The sequence below is a fragment of the Osmia bicornis genome, unplaced genomic scaffold (assembly GCF_907164935.1).
Source record: "Osmia bicornis bicornis unplaced genomic scaffold, iOsmBic2.1, whole genome shotgun sequence".
NCBI lineage: Eukaryota > Metazoa > Arthropoda > Insecta > Hymenoptera > Megachilidae > Osmia > Osmia bicornis.
In genome coordinates, this window is record NW_025791191.1 from 1 (window position 1) to 15,017 (window position 15,017).

Consider the following 15,017-nt stretch of genomic DNA (forward strand, 5'->3'; position numbering starts at 1 on the left):
AAGAAATTTTTTAAACCCAAGTCCTGGAACAGGATGAACAGTTTATCCTCCTTTATCATCAAATTTATTTCATTCCTCTCCTTCAGTTGATTTAGCAATTTTTTCTTTACATATTTCAGGTTTATCTTCTATTATAGGTTCATTAAACTTTATTGTTACAATTATTATAATAAAAAATATTTCTTTAAAATATATTCAATTACCTTTATTTCCTTGATCTGTATTTATTACTACTATTCTTTTACTATTTTCTTTACCTGTATTAGCTGGAGCTATTACTATATTATTATTTGATCGAAATTTTAATACATCTTTTTTTGATCCAACAGGGGGAGGAGATCCAATTCTTTATCAACATTTATTTTGATTTTTTGGACATCCTGAAGTTTATATTTTAATTTTACCTGGATTTGGATTAATTTCTCAAATTATTTCTAACGAAAGAGGAAAAAAAGAAACTTTTGGAAATATTGGTATAATTTATGCTATATTAAGAATTGGACTTTTAGGTTTTATTGTTTGAGCTCATCATATATTTACTGTTGGATTAGATGTAGATACACGAGCTTATTTTACTTCAGCTACAATAATTATTGCAATTCCAACAGGAATTAAAGTTTTCAGATGATTAGCTACATATCATGGATCTAAATTAAAAATAAATATATCTATTATATGAACTTTAGGATTTATTTTTCTTTTTACTATAGGTGGTCTAACAGGAATTATACTTTCTAATTCTTCTATTGATATTATTTTACATGATACATATTATGTTGTTGGACATTTTCATTATGTTTTATCTATAGGAGCTATTTTTTCTATTATAGCCGCAATCATTCATTGATTTCCAGTAATTATTGGACTTTCTATAAATCAATTTTGATTAAAAATTCAATTTTTTTAAATATTTATTGGAGTTAATATAACTTTTTTTCCTCAACATTTTTTAGGAATAATAGGAATACCACGACGATATTCAGATTATCCAGATTCTTATATATGTTGAAATTTATTTTCTTCAATAGGATCTTTAATTACCTTAAATAGAGTTATTGTTTTAATTTATATTATTTTTGAAAGAATATATACTAAACGAATAATTTTATTTAAATTTAATCAAACAGCATTAGAATGAATAATACATAATCCTCCTATAAATCACTCTTATAGAGAAATTCCTATAATTTTAAAAAATTAATTTAATATGGCAGAATAAGTGCAATAGATTTAAGATCTATATATAAAATTATTAAATTTTTATTAAAAATTTCTTCATGGTATATATATTCATTTCAAGATTCTAATTCACCTTATTCAGATAATTTAATATCATTTCATAATTTTACTTTGATATTTATACTTATAATTATTTCAATTACATTTTTTATATTAATAGATATTTTTAATAATAAATTTATTAATCGATTTCTTTTAAAACATCATACTATTGAAATTATTTGAACTATTATTCCAGCTATTATTCTTTTATTTATTTGTTTTCCTTCTTTAAAAATTCTTTATTTTACTGATGAATTATGAAATCCAATTTTTTTTACAGTAAAAAGTATTGGACATCAATGATATTGAAGATATGAATATCCCGAATTCAATAATTTTGAATTTGATTCTTATATAAATAAAAATTTTGAATACAATTCTTTTCGATTATTAGATGTAGATAATCGTTTAATTATTCCTTTAAAAATTTCAGTTCGAATATTAACTACATCTACTGATGTAATTCATTCTTGAACAATTCCATCTATAGGAGTAAAAAGAGATGCCACCCCTGGACGAATTAATCAAATAAATATTTTTGCTCTTCGTCCCGGATTATTTTTTGGACAATGTTCAGAAATTTGCGGTATAAATCACAGATTTATACCAATTGTTTTAGAATCTACATCTTATAATAATTTTATAAAATGAAATAAAAATTCTATTTAAAAAATTATTTAAAAAAAAAATTAATTAAAAAAAATCAAAAAAAAATAAATCTCAAAAAAATTAGTTAAAAAAATAACATTAATTTGTCAAATTAAAATTAATTATTAAATTATTTTTTTAAATTAATCATTAAGTGTCTGAAACAAAATAAGAATTGGTCTTTTAAACCAAATATAGTAAATTTATTTACTCTTAATGAAAATTTTATTCCACAAATAAGTCCTAGTTATTGAACATTAATTTCAATTTTTGAATTATTAATTTTTTTTATATTAATCTTTAAAATATATTTTTTTCCAATTAATATAAAAATTTACTTTCCTAAAAAATCTTTTAAAGCTCATAAAATTTTTAATTGAAAATGATAATAAATCTTTTTGAAATTTTTGACCCAACTACAAATACATTTCTTTCTTTAAATTGAATTAGACCAATATTAATTTTTATTATTTTACCATTAAAATTTTGAATTATTCCATCTCGATTTGAAATTTTAATTATTTCAATTTCTAAAATTATTTTTTCTGAATTTAAAAATTTAACAAAAAAAAAATATAATATAAATATTTTAATTTTTTTTAGATTAATAACTTTTATTGCTTTAAGAAATTTTATAGGACTATTTCCTTATATTTTTACATCAACAAGTCATATTTCATTTAACTTAATTATTGCACTTTCATCATGATTAGGATTTTTTATTTATAGATGATTAAATAAACCTTTAATAATATTAATTCATTTAGTACCTTTAAATACCCCTCCTGCTTTAATAAATTTTATAGTAATAATTGAATTAATTAGAAATATTATTCGACCTTTTACTTTAGCTATTCGATTAACTGCAAATATAATTGCAGGACATTTATTATTAACACTTTTAGGAACATTTATTTCTAAATTTTTAATTTTATTACCTTTTACAATTATTATTCAAAATATATTAATAATTTTAGAAATTGCAGTTTCTCTAATTCAAGCATATGTATTTTCAATTCTTTCTTTATTATATTTTCTAGAATCTAAAAATTAATGTCAACTAATTATAACCACCCATTTCATTTAGTTACAAATAGGCCTTGACCAATTATTAATGCTTTTAATTTAATAAATTTTTTATTAAGATTAGTAATATGATTTTTTTTATTAAATTTTTCATTATTTTTTTTTAATTTTTTTATTCTTGTTTCTTCAATATTTTTTTGATGACGAGATGTAATTCGAGAAAGAACTTTCCAAGGATTTCATTCATTTTCAGTTATAAAATTAATAAAATTTAGAATAATCTTATTTATTGTTTCAGAAATTTTTTTTTTATCTCATTATTTTGAGCTTATTTTCATTCTATAAGATCACCAAGAATTGAAATTGGTTTATTATGACCCCCAAAAAATATTATTATATTTAATCCATTTAGAATTCCTTTATTAAATTCTTTAATTTTAATTTCATCTGGGATTTCTTTAACTTGAAGTCATAATAGTTTATTAAATAGAAATTATAAAGAAAGAATAATTTCATTAATAATTACTATTATTTTAGGAATATATTTCTCTTCTTTACAATTTATTGAATATTTAGAAGCCCCATTTTGCTTTAATGATAGAACTTTTGGATCTATTTTTTTTATAACTACAGGATTTCATGGATTACATGTAATTATTGGAATTATATTCTTATTTCTCACATTTATTCGATTAATTAACTTACATTTTTCATCTACTCATCATTTTAATTTTGAAGCAGCATCTTGATATTGACATTTTGTAGATGTAGTATGATTATTTTTATATATTTCAATTTATTGATGAATATTTTAAATTAATATATATATATTGTGACCCTTTCGGGGGTTCACTCTATATTCTTTTCTACAATTCTCTATTACAAACGCTGGGCGCCAGCCACTCGCGGTGGCAATCAAAATTTGGACAAAGGGACAGAATGGGGGTCGTTACAGGGGATGGGACTCGTGGCACTTCCGTCCTTACAATCTCGCGGGGGAGTACGCAAGGAGGATTTGTCGAGGGTTAGGGAAGATCTCAGGGTGAGGGAGGTTTCTGGAAGTTCGTTTACGTTACGCGTGAGGATGCTTTAGACGGGAATGTTGGGGGCTGGACAAAAGGGTTTCAAGAAATATAACGGGGGATGAACGGCGCGATACGCGGACACACAAGTTCGCAGTCGAAGATCGCCGTTGCCGAAACTCACAAACTTCTACACTAATATCGGAAAGGCTTACTTGAAACTCCACACACACAATCGTACTTTCCAAAATCGTCTCTCTATAATCGCTCTCAAAATCGCTAGTCGCTTTTCAGATCGCTTAGTTAGATAGCCCAGGGCTCAATGACGGCTCGTCGTCGCTGCCGCGACGACGGGTCCGTTGCGGGATGATTTTTGGGGAGGGGATGGGGAATAGGAAGGGGGCCTTTTCTGGCAACGGAATAGATTGGTTATCGATTATCGATCTGCCGGTGTTCGGGTTCGATGGGGCTGGCGGATCTCCGGCCGTGGCGGGTGGACTGAGGTCTTCGGGCTCGGCGACAGATGGCTCCAGGTGGACGTTTGTATCAGCTGCTGGGCCGCTTCGTCCCTTTTTCCGCCGTCCCGCGTTGCTTTTCCTCTCCTGGAGGGTGGGAGGTCTGTCGCCGGCCTCGTGGCTCCTTTTTGCGGGTGATCTCTGTTGTCTCTTGTCCGTCGCCTCCATCGGCCCGACACCGGCGGGCGGGGAAAAAGGGGTGAGGTGTTAGAAGGGTTAAGGGTCATTTCTAGGTGGGATTTGAGGTGGGGAAAAGCGCAGCGAATGTAACGGGGGGGCACAGGTGTCACCACGTTACAATATATATAGTATAATTTATATTACATTTAATTTCCAATTAAAAAATTTAAATAATTTTAATATATATAATTTGTAATATCATATTTTTACTTAATTTTTTTATTTTTATTATTTTTTTATTAACATTAATTAATTTTTATTTAAGAATATATAAACCTTTAAATCGAGAAAAAATTACTCCATTTGAATGTGGATTTAATGCCCAATCAAATTCACGATTACCTTTTTCTACACAATTTTTTTTAATTACTTTATTATTTTTAATTTTTGATATTGAAATTATTTTAATTTTACCTTCTATTTTTTTAATAAAATCTAAATCTATTTTTTTAATATTAATTATATTAACTTTTATTTTTTTTATAATTATTAGTTTATTTATTGAATGAAGTTATAGATTATTAAATTGAATTTTCTAATATATGGATTATAAAAAATCTAATATTAAGTCGAAATAAATTGTAAAAATTACTTCATATTATACAGATCTGTAAACAATATATATAATTAGATTAATTTATATTATTCTGAAATATTTAATATTTTAATTTTATTAATATTATTTAATTTATATTTAAAAATTTGTTAATAAAATTGTATGAATACAAAACAGATCAAATTCTATTCTAATATCGTAGAATATTTTTTACGATCCATATAGATTTCCCAAAATTTGTTAATTAAATTGTATGAATACAAAACAGATCAAATTCTATTCTAATATCGTAGAATATTTTTTACGATCCATATAGATTTCCCAAAATTTGTTAATTAAATTGTATGAATACAAAACAGATCAAATTCTATTCTAATATCGTAGAATATTTTTTACGATCCATATAGATTTCCCAAAATTTGTTAATTAAATTGTATGAATACAAAACAGATCAAATTCTATTCTAATATCGTAGAATATTTTTTATGATCCATATAGATTTCCCAAAATTTGTTAATTAAATTGTATGAATACAAAACAGATCAAATTCTATTCTAATATCGTAGAATATTTTTTACGATCCATATAGATTTCCCAAAATTTGTTAATTAAATTGTATGAATACAAAACAGATCAAATTCTATTCTAATATCGTAGAATATTTTTTTACGATCCTGTTACGTCCCGACTATGAAAAATTCCATTGTCTTCAATTTCAAAATTACGAAAGCGTCAGCAATCAGGAAGTTGGTTCATTGACTGACCTCCTTAGAGTCACAAGCGTCAACAAATTCTCTCTTCTTCTCGAAACGCTGCGTCGAAAATATGTAGCAATGATAGACATTCCAACAGGTCAATATACTATTGAACTCTTTCCTCTTTAATAAAAAAACCCGATTACGGACAATACAGACACAGTCGGCCATACAGTCGCGAGGTGCGCGGTCTCTCTGTCCGAGGAACGTTTAGTATTGCGAAATATGTCGAGCAGAGTTTCGTGAAAATCAACTGTCACACGAAAAGACTCAGTTCACTCGTTAAATAAAGACTCAAGTTTTCGAACCATCTACAATAAAAAAACTCTTAGTGTAAGGCCATAGTTTCACTCATCAAGAACATTGTCCAACATCCGTACGTCGAGAGGAAGAGAGAGAGAAGGGAGCAACTCAACAAATTAACCGTTTACCGTTTCTGTACATCTAAACATCCGGTGAGTCCAATCAAGATCAGGATTCTCTGTCCTCAGCAATTAAAGGAATCATAATATCTTTGAATACGCGTTATATTTTCATACTTGTGTACCAATCAGATTTTTGTAACAATTCATTCTTTTATCAAAATATATAATAGTTATTTATTCAAAATTTGATCATAATTTAGTGCGTACTTTTCCAACCTTGTATCCAGCGAGCGAAAGGCTTGTATAAGCCTAGACCGAATCCGAATCCTATATTATCTTTCCTTCACAAAGAAGGTGTTTAAGCGTTGCGTCGGATCATAACATACCGCAGAGTAGTCACCTACCACTACGCCTGTTCCGCACGTAACAGCTAAACTGGTGGCAGCGGTGGGATGCGAATTTGGTCAATTTTGTTCGTTGATGCAATTTTGGGAAGTCAAAATTTAAGAAAACTATAAAATTCAACGATAACCTGAGGACAGATCAATAATTGAATCTTTCGCTTTGAATTCCAACAATTTTGAAAAAGGGAACCCCCACGTATCGATTGGCTATAGTAAGACGTGTAAGTCAACCGTCCCTTATATTTTTTTGTTCTATTCGGCTATAATTGATAACCGAGCTATTCTATTTTCTATCTGATCAAATATTAGTAACGTACAAAATGCCTTTATCCAACCACACAATGAATACAAATTCAAGTAACCCCGATTTAAACGTCACAAACACGATGCTAACATCAATGGCAGAATGCTTTACCTTACAATACGGTACACTAAATATACCTTTTTTTGATGGAAAGAATATACCATTAAAAGACTTCCTGCAAGACATTCAAAACGGTGCAGTTTATGTACCACCGGCTAGTGAAGGAGCATATGTTAGAGCAGTTATAGGCAAGTTACAGGGATCCGCACGTGATAGTACGTACGGGAAAACATTTGGCTCGTTAAACGAATTGATCAAACATTTAAAAACTAAATTCGCTCCAGGAAAATCTTTTCCGTACTATCAACATGAAATAGGAAAAATTCGAATGCGGAGAGACGAATCCGTAAGTGACTTCCATGATCGATTAAATATTTTAATTAGTGGTGCTCGAAATGCGTTAGAAGATTCTTATGGTAAAGAAGCCGAACCTATGATACGTCCTGTATTAGAGTGTGCTTGTGATGCATTTCTCCGAGGTTTGCCTGACGATATGGCGCGTTATGTAGACGCACGCAATCCTAAGGATCTAGATGAGGCAGCAAAATATGCCGTCCGATTTGAAACTCGCATAAAATCCGGAATATTCTCTTCTCGTGATGGATCCAATAAATTACTTTTGTCTCGACAAAACGAATCATACCAAAATTCCCGATCAAATTCTCCTAATCAACATGGAACAGAGACACATTTTTCCATTCATCGTAATCGACCTCGAAGCCCAAGTCCGATTCCCCATAGAATTACCGAAATTTCAGAATCACCAACGGGGATTCTCAAATCACCACGAGACACTTCCGAACAATATAAATACCAACAACCCAATCTTCCTCAGTACCCACCTCATCCATATTTTCCTTACCCACCATATTACCCGATGCCTTATCCTCCTTACTATCCACCAAATCCGTATGACTCTCGTAGCCCATATAATTCTTATTCCGCTAATAGTTTCCAGTATCAAACGACTCCCTCGGGACCTCCGCGAAGTCCAAGCCCGGGTCCTCACACATCCTTTACACCGTCAAACTCAAGGTTAGAACAGCGAAAACCTTCTCGTTACAACGACAATAGATCCACTTCACCGAATCGTGTCCGTTTCTCCTCACCACAACCTCAATCGTCAACCAGCTCAGATTTAAACTCCAGAGTAACTCTCCAGAAGGACGCGATGGAGGGTTACCAAGATTCAATGCGTCATCCAACGGTACGACATTTAGAGAGAAACCAATAGTATTAGATATACATTCTCGTCGCGATTCACCCCTTATCAAATTATCCGCGGACGAACTCAGGTCAAAAACAGCCACATTTTTAATAGATACAGGCGCAGACATTAATCTAGTTAAATTGAAAGCATTGCATGAGGATCTGACGATAGATACCCACGATTCAACCGAAATGTCAGGAATTACTTCAGAGAAGGTTGAAACTTTAGGAACAACCACAATAACAATTTTAGGCCAACCCGTAAAATTTCACGTAGTACGATCATCATTTCCAATCAGTAGTGACGGAATTCTAGGAAAAGACTATCTAAGACAAGAGCAGGCTGAAATCTCCTTTGCACACAATACGTTAGTAACGAAAAGTGAACCTGTCAGACCATTCCGTTTTATTGGTGAAAATCCTCCAAAAGAAAAATCACGGCAATACAAACCTAGAGTTTACCGAATTCAAAGTCGATCGCGACAAGCAATAGCCATAGATACGATTGATTGTGACCTAAAAGAAGGTTACCTCCCTTTGCTTCAAACTAAAGATGGAATATATATTGGAGAAGCAGCCGTAAGCGTCAATCAAGGCGTGTGCCATGTTCTCGCGATAAATACTTTAAACCAAGACGTAGAAATAGAAATTCCACCACAAGAAATTTTGCCATTCAAATATCATAATTTCCCTGAAGAAAAAGAACACCTCAACTTAGATTCGGAACACGAGAATCCATCAGAATCGGTAGACCGCGTAGCAGAAATTTTGACCACACTCCGTTTAGACCATGTAAACAACGAGGAAAGGGAACATGTAATTGAGTTAATCAAGGAATTTCCAGAAATATTTCATTTACCAGGTGACAGGTTAAGATCCACTCCGTTGATACAACACCCAATACATACCATAGACGACGTACCCGTTAACACTAGACAATACCGTTTTCCTCCAATTCATCAAGCTGAAATAGAGCGTCAAATCACTACGAAATTAACCGCAGGAATAATAACTCCTTCAAGTTCTCCTTACAATTCACCACTATGGATAGTACCGAAGAAACCTGATTCCAAGGGAAATCCAAGGTGGAGAATGGTAATTGACTTTCGGAAACTTAACGAAAAAAACGATAGGCGATGCATATCCATTACCCAACATTGTGGACATTCTAGACCGCTTGGGCGAAGCCAGATATTTTTCCACCTTTGATCTTGCAAGTGGGTTCCAGCAAATTGAAATGGATCCGAAACATCGTAGCAAAACCGCATTTACAACACCTCACGGTCACTACGAGTATATTCGCATGCCTGAAGGGCTCAAGAATGCTCCCGCAACATTTCAACTGTTAATGGATCAAGTATTGCGCGGATTACAGGGAATAGAGGCTCTAGTGTATCTCGATGATATTGTAGTTTACGCGAAAAATTTGGTCGAACACGGAAAGAAAATTCGGCGTCTATTTACGCGATTAGGCGAAGCAAGGTTAAGTCTTCAACCGGATAAATGTGAATTTCTGAAAACCGAAGTAACCTATTTAGGACATATCATTAGTTCCAAAGGAGTAAAACCGGATAAAAAGAAAATAATCGCTGTAAAGAATTTTCCTCGACCGCAAAACGCAAAGAACATAAAACAGTTTCTAGGACTTGCAGGTTACTATCGTCGATTCATAAAAGATTTTGCCGCAAAAGCCAAGCCATTAACGGAATTATTAAAAAAAAATAGCAAATTCATTTGGGGAAAGGAACAAAAACAGAGTTTCAAAACTTTACGTAAAGCATTGTGCAAGAGCCCTATACTGCAATATCCGAACTTTGACAAACCATTCACTTTGACGACAGACGCATCTGACTTTGCAATAGGCGCAGTACTTAGCCAAGACGTAGACGGACACGACTTGCCTGTAGCCTACCTTTCAAGATCGTTAATAAAAGCAGAACAAAATTATTCCACCACAGAAAAGGAATGTTTAGCAGTACTGTATGCCGTATTACATTTCCGACCATACTTATACGGAAGAAAATTCACCTTGGTTAGTGATCACGAACCCTTAAAATGGATAGACTCTATAAAGGATCCTGGACAAAGATTAGTGCGTTGGAGATTAAAATTGCGCGATTACGAATACGATTTCGTCCATAAACCCGGCCATTTGAACATAAACGCTGATGCACTTTCACGGAATCCCATTAAAGAATTAGACGATACAAGTTCAGATTCAAGCTCAAAAGAAACTTCCGATAGCGAAGAGGAATATGAGAAAATTCTTCCTATTCGAAAGCCAACCGTCAAACCAAAAGTAACAATCCCATCCGCATCCCGTACAAAACCTGCAGTGGAGCCCCGGAGACCTGTGGGCAGGCCACCAGGCAGAAAGACACAACCAAAACTAGATCAACCCACATTAGATAAAAGTGCCATTTCAACAAGAACGCGTTCCAAGTCAGAAACTGAGGGATCGCCCAAACCTATAAACTATACAGAACCTTCCACTTCCGAAATATCACAAAATACCGATGAGGATGAGGAACCCATTGAGACGTCTGACCTACCAGTATTCAGAGGACGGAAAAGCGTACTACCTAGTCTCGGTCCACCCACTGTATCACCACAAAATTTACCAAGGAAAACAGTTATCTTGGAAAACCCTGAGAACATTCCTGATGCAGAGTCTGACAATTACAAGGACGAAACCACAGAGACACATCCCGACAATGTAATGATAGAAATTTCAGCTCCTCTTGATAATAGCGACGATGAAGTATTTCTCCCTAACACCATCGAACAACCACCTATTAACCTAGACGAACTACATGAATCTTTCGACCGTTTTGACAAATCCCTCCACGAACATAGCGAAATTCTTCAGGAGTCTCCCGACAAAGCAGAACCAGAATTAGAAGAACTAGACGGGGAAGAGCTAAACAAACGAGTAGACAAGTTACTGGCACGATACGAACAGGACCAACAAGACGCGACAAAACAGACTATGATACGACCTACATCCAAGGAATTCACACTAGACACAATTCATGAAGGAAACGAATTAAACGCACCAACCGAATTTGAAGATACCGTAGTAATTCGACAACCATACAGATCCATATTACCCACACCAGTATCTTTAGATAAACCCATAGCCCTTTCCACCCCTTTTCCACAGACTACTAATTCAGAAACGAAATCGAATCCTTCCATTTTACCAAAACGACTGATTACCTCACAATCATACGATACAAGTAAAATCACCCAGTACCGACCAGGCATTCAGATAACTGAAGGTATTCTACCAGACCTAGAACCCGAATATCCATCCAGGAAAACAATTAAATTTACACGAGAAAATTTGACGAGTATACGCAATCATTATGTTCATTTCATCCCGGCTGACATAGAATTAACCACTCCAATCAGTAGGTTACTCGTAGATATGGGTGTTATAAGCATTGCAAATCTGAAAGCAGCAAATCCAAAATTGGGACAGGTACTTGTTACACCACGAGGTAAATACAAAATTTTTAGCGTAGTAGTTAAACAGAAACATTACGATGTTATCTCAATTTCAAACTTTAGAATTGCTTTACATAATTTAAGATTGATTCTTTCCAAATTAAAAATAAATACAATTCGAATTTCGAGATCTGGCGACTTTACCGATACGCTTCCCCAGATTACCTTAGTGAACGTGTTAAGGGATACTCTTGGAGATAGCGATGTCGAAGTAACGATCTGCACAGGAAACATACAAGTCCCACCCGAAGAACTCCGTCTGAAAATAATTTCAGAATTACATGGAAGTTTAGTAGGAGGACACAAGGGTGTAACAAAGACCTATCACAGAATTCGAGAAAGATTTCATTGGCCAGGAATGCGTAACGATGTACAAAATTTCATTAGGACCTGTGAAAAATGTCAGGAAAACAAATTAGTTAGGACCAAAACCCGTGAGCCAATGCTTATAACAGACACTCCTCTCCAACCATTCGATAAGATCTCATTGGATACAGTAGGACCCCTTCCAGTAACTCCTAGCGGTAATAGACACATTTTGACTATGCAAGACAATCTGACAAAATATTGTATTGCAGTAGCGGTACCAAACATAAAGGCAGAAACAATAGCACATGCATTAGTGACACATGTGATTTTACAATATGGAACTCCACGTACAATACTAACCGATCAGGGAACCAGTTTTATTAATAAAGTATTAAAAGAAATTGCAAAGGTTTTCAAAATTAATCACGTAACTACTTCCGGCTACAGACCACAAACTAACGGATCATTAGAACGAAGTCATATAGTATTAACTGAATACATAAAACATTATTTAGACGATTTCGATGATTGGGACAGAATAGTACCGTTCGCAATGTTCTCCTATAACACTTCCGTACATGAAGCAACGAATTTCACCCCATATGAACTGGTATTTGGAAAAATAGCGCGCTGTCCTAGTGCATTCCCGTCAGAAGAATCACTACCGACTTACAATAATTACCTCCAGGAACTAATTTCACGTTTAACAGAAATGCAAACTATAGCAGGACAGAATTTAATTCAGGCAAAAGAGAAATCAAAACTTTATTATGACGAAAAGGTACAACCATTTCAAGGAAAAATAGGGGACATGGCGCGAGTCTTGGTTGAACCTCAGAAAGGAAAACTTGGTAATCGATATCATGGACCCTACAAAATTGTTGGAATCTTAGAAAAGAATAACGTAATTTTAGAAACAGAAACGGGTAAACGTCTCATTAAACACGCGGACAAGCTACTACTATATCACCAGAAATAGCTATCAAATAACTCTTCCTAATTAATTGTTGCAACAGGGCAAAATGAAATTGGTAACATTCATTTCTCTCACTCTCACTCTCTGGAGCGGATCGCACTCGGCGGAACAGGAGAAAACATATGAAATAACAAAACTTGACGCGACACCAGGCATGTACTTCGAAAAATTACACAATATCCGTTTGATAGCAGCCGACTGGCGGGTGACATTGTCAATAGACACCAATAAGCTGAAGACACAATTTCCTCGCGAATATACAGAATTAGACGGTGCCTACGGGAAATGCCTCACTCTAGAGACGGCAACCGCTTGCGCAGCAACCGTGCGATTATCCCACGTGTATGGAAAAGCAGAACAAGCACTAACCTTACAGGATGAACTAAACGAAACAGTAACAGAATTTCAGACACCGGAATCTTACGATGGCCCAAGAACAATAAGGCGACGAAGCGCTCCCTTTGGATTTATTGGTTCAATAAGTCATACACTTTTCGGAACACTCACCACAGAAGACGCGGAATATTATAACTCGGAGATAGATAAACTGTACCATAACCAACACGAATTGGCACATATCATGGAAAATCAGACACACATAGTTAGGAACGGACTACATAAACTTCACCAAATATTTGAGAAAAACACAGCACTAATTTCGGAAAATCGCAATAGACTAAACGAGATTACCGAAGCCATCCAACAGGAGGAGAATAGGGTAACCACACTTCAATACATGATGGCTCTATCACGATTCGTACACGGTATAGAGATATCTTTGGACCACTACATAAAAACAGCTGAAACATACCTCGCCGTAATACGAGCTGTAAAATCCGGTGAGGTGCCACATGCACTATTGGACAGATCTATTTCGCGCCGCATAATTTCGGATATACGGAACACACAGAGGAACTTCGATCTACCAATACCACCGGGTCACCAATCACTTAAAGAATTAACAAAATCTACCACCGTAAACGCAATAATTCATCAGGGAAGAATCCTCATAGTGTTACAGCTACCTCTTTCAGATGGAGCAACATACCATCTCTACCGCACTTACTCTTGGCCAATACCCCAAAGGTTAGGACAAAATACTACAGCATCTGGCTACATTCAACCTAAAACACCATATTTAGCAATAAGCAACGATCATCGATTCTACTTCGAAGCAGACGAGTCCTACATCAATAATTGCCACAAGACTCCGTACACACACCTTTGCCCACTGGGACGACCGTTGTCTGAAATTGCCTCGTCCACCGCTTGCGAAGTTACCCTACTGCTGCGACCTACCACCCACGCATTTAAAACATGTGAGGTGCGGATACAACCCCAGCACACACCATTTTGGGCACACTTAAGGACCATGCAAGCCTGGTTGTATTCATTAGAAAAACCAGAATCAGTACAACTCATTTGTAACGGAATGAAAGACGATATTCTAACAATAGAGGGTACCGGAATTTTCCAGCTGAGAGCGGGGTGCATCGCTAAAACTACTCATGAGACACTAATTGGAATGCAACATCTAGAAAGCCTGGAACAATATTTTTACCAACCAAATTTACTATTAAACATCTCAGAATTTTCTCCACAGATTCATCGTTATAAAGAAATTAAGCCATTAGCCATGCCATCAAAAACCTCAGGCGTCATCACACCCATTGATGATTCATTAACTGATATAGAAGCCAAATTAGCCGAAATGGATACACACCATCGAAGCCGGAATCTTACTACCAACGTGCTGCACGGAAGCCTAGCCTACCTGGCTATTCTAACCATAGCAATCTTTGTATACTGTACACGACATGCCACGAAGAAAATTTGGATAACGAAAATCTGTCAGAAGAAAAGGACCGAACCACAAAACCAACCTACACCCCCGGAG

The 15,017-nt window shown here is 34.4% G+C and overlaps 1 pseudogene; it reads left to right on the forward strand.

Annotated features, from left to right (window-relative positions):
• Nucleotides 1-1,214: 1,214 nt before the first annotated feature.
• Nucleotides 1,215-1,932, forward strand: LOC123987627 (annotated as a pseudogene).
• The last annotated feature ends 13,085 nt before the right edge of the window (nucleotides 1,933-15,017 follow it).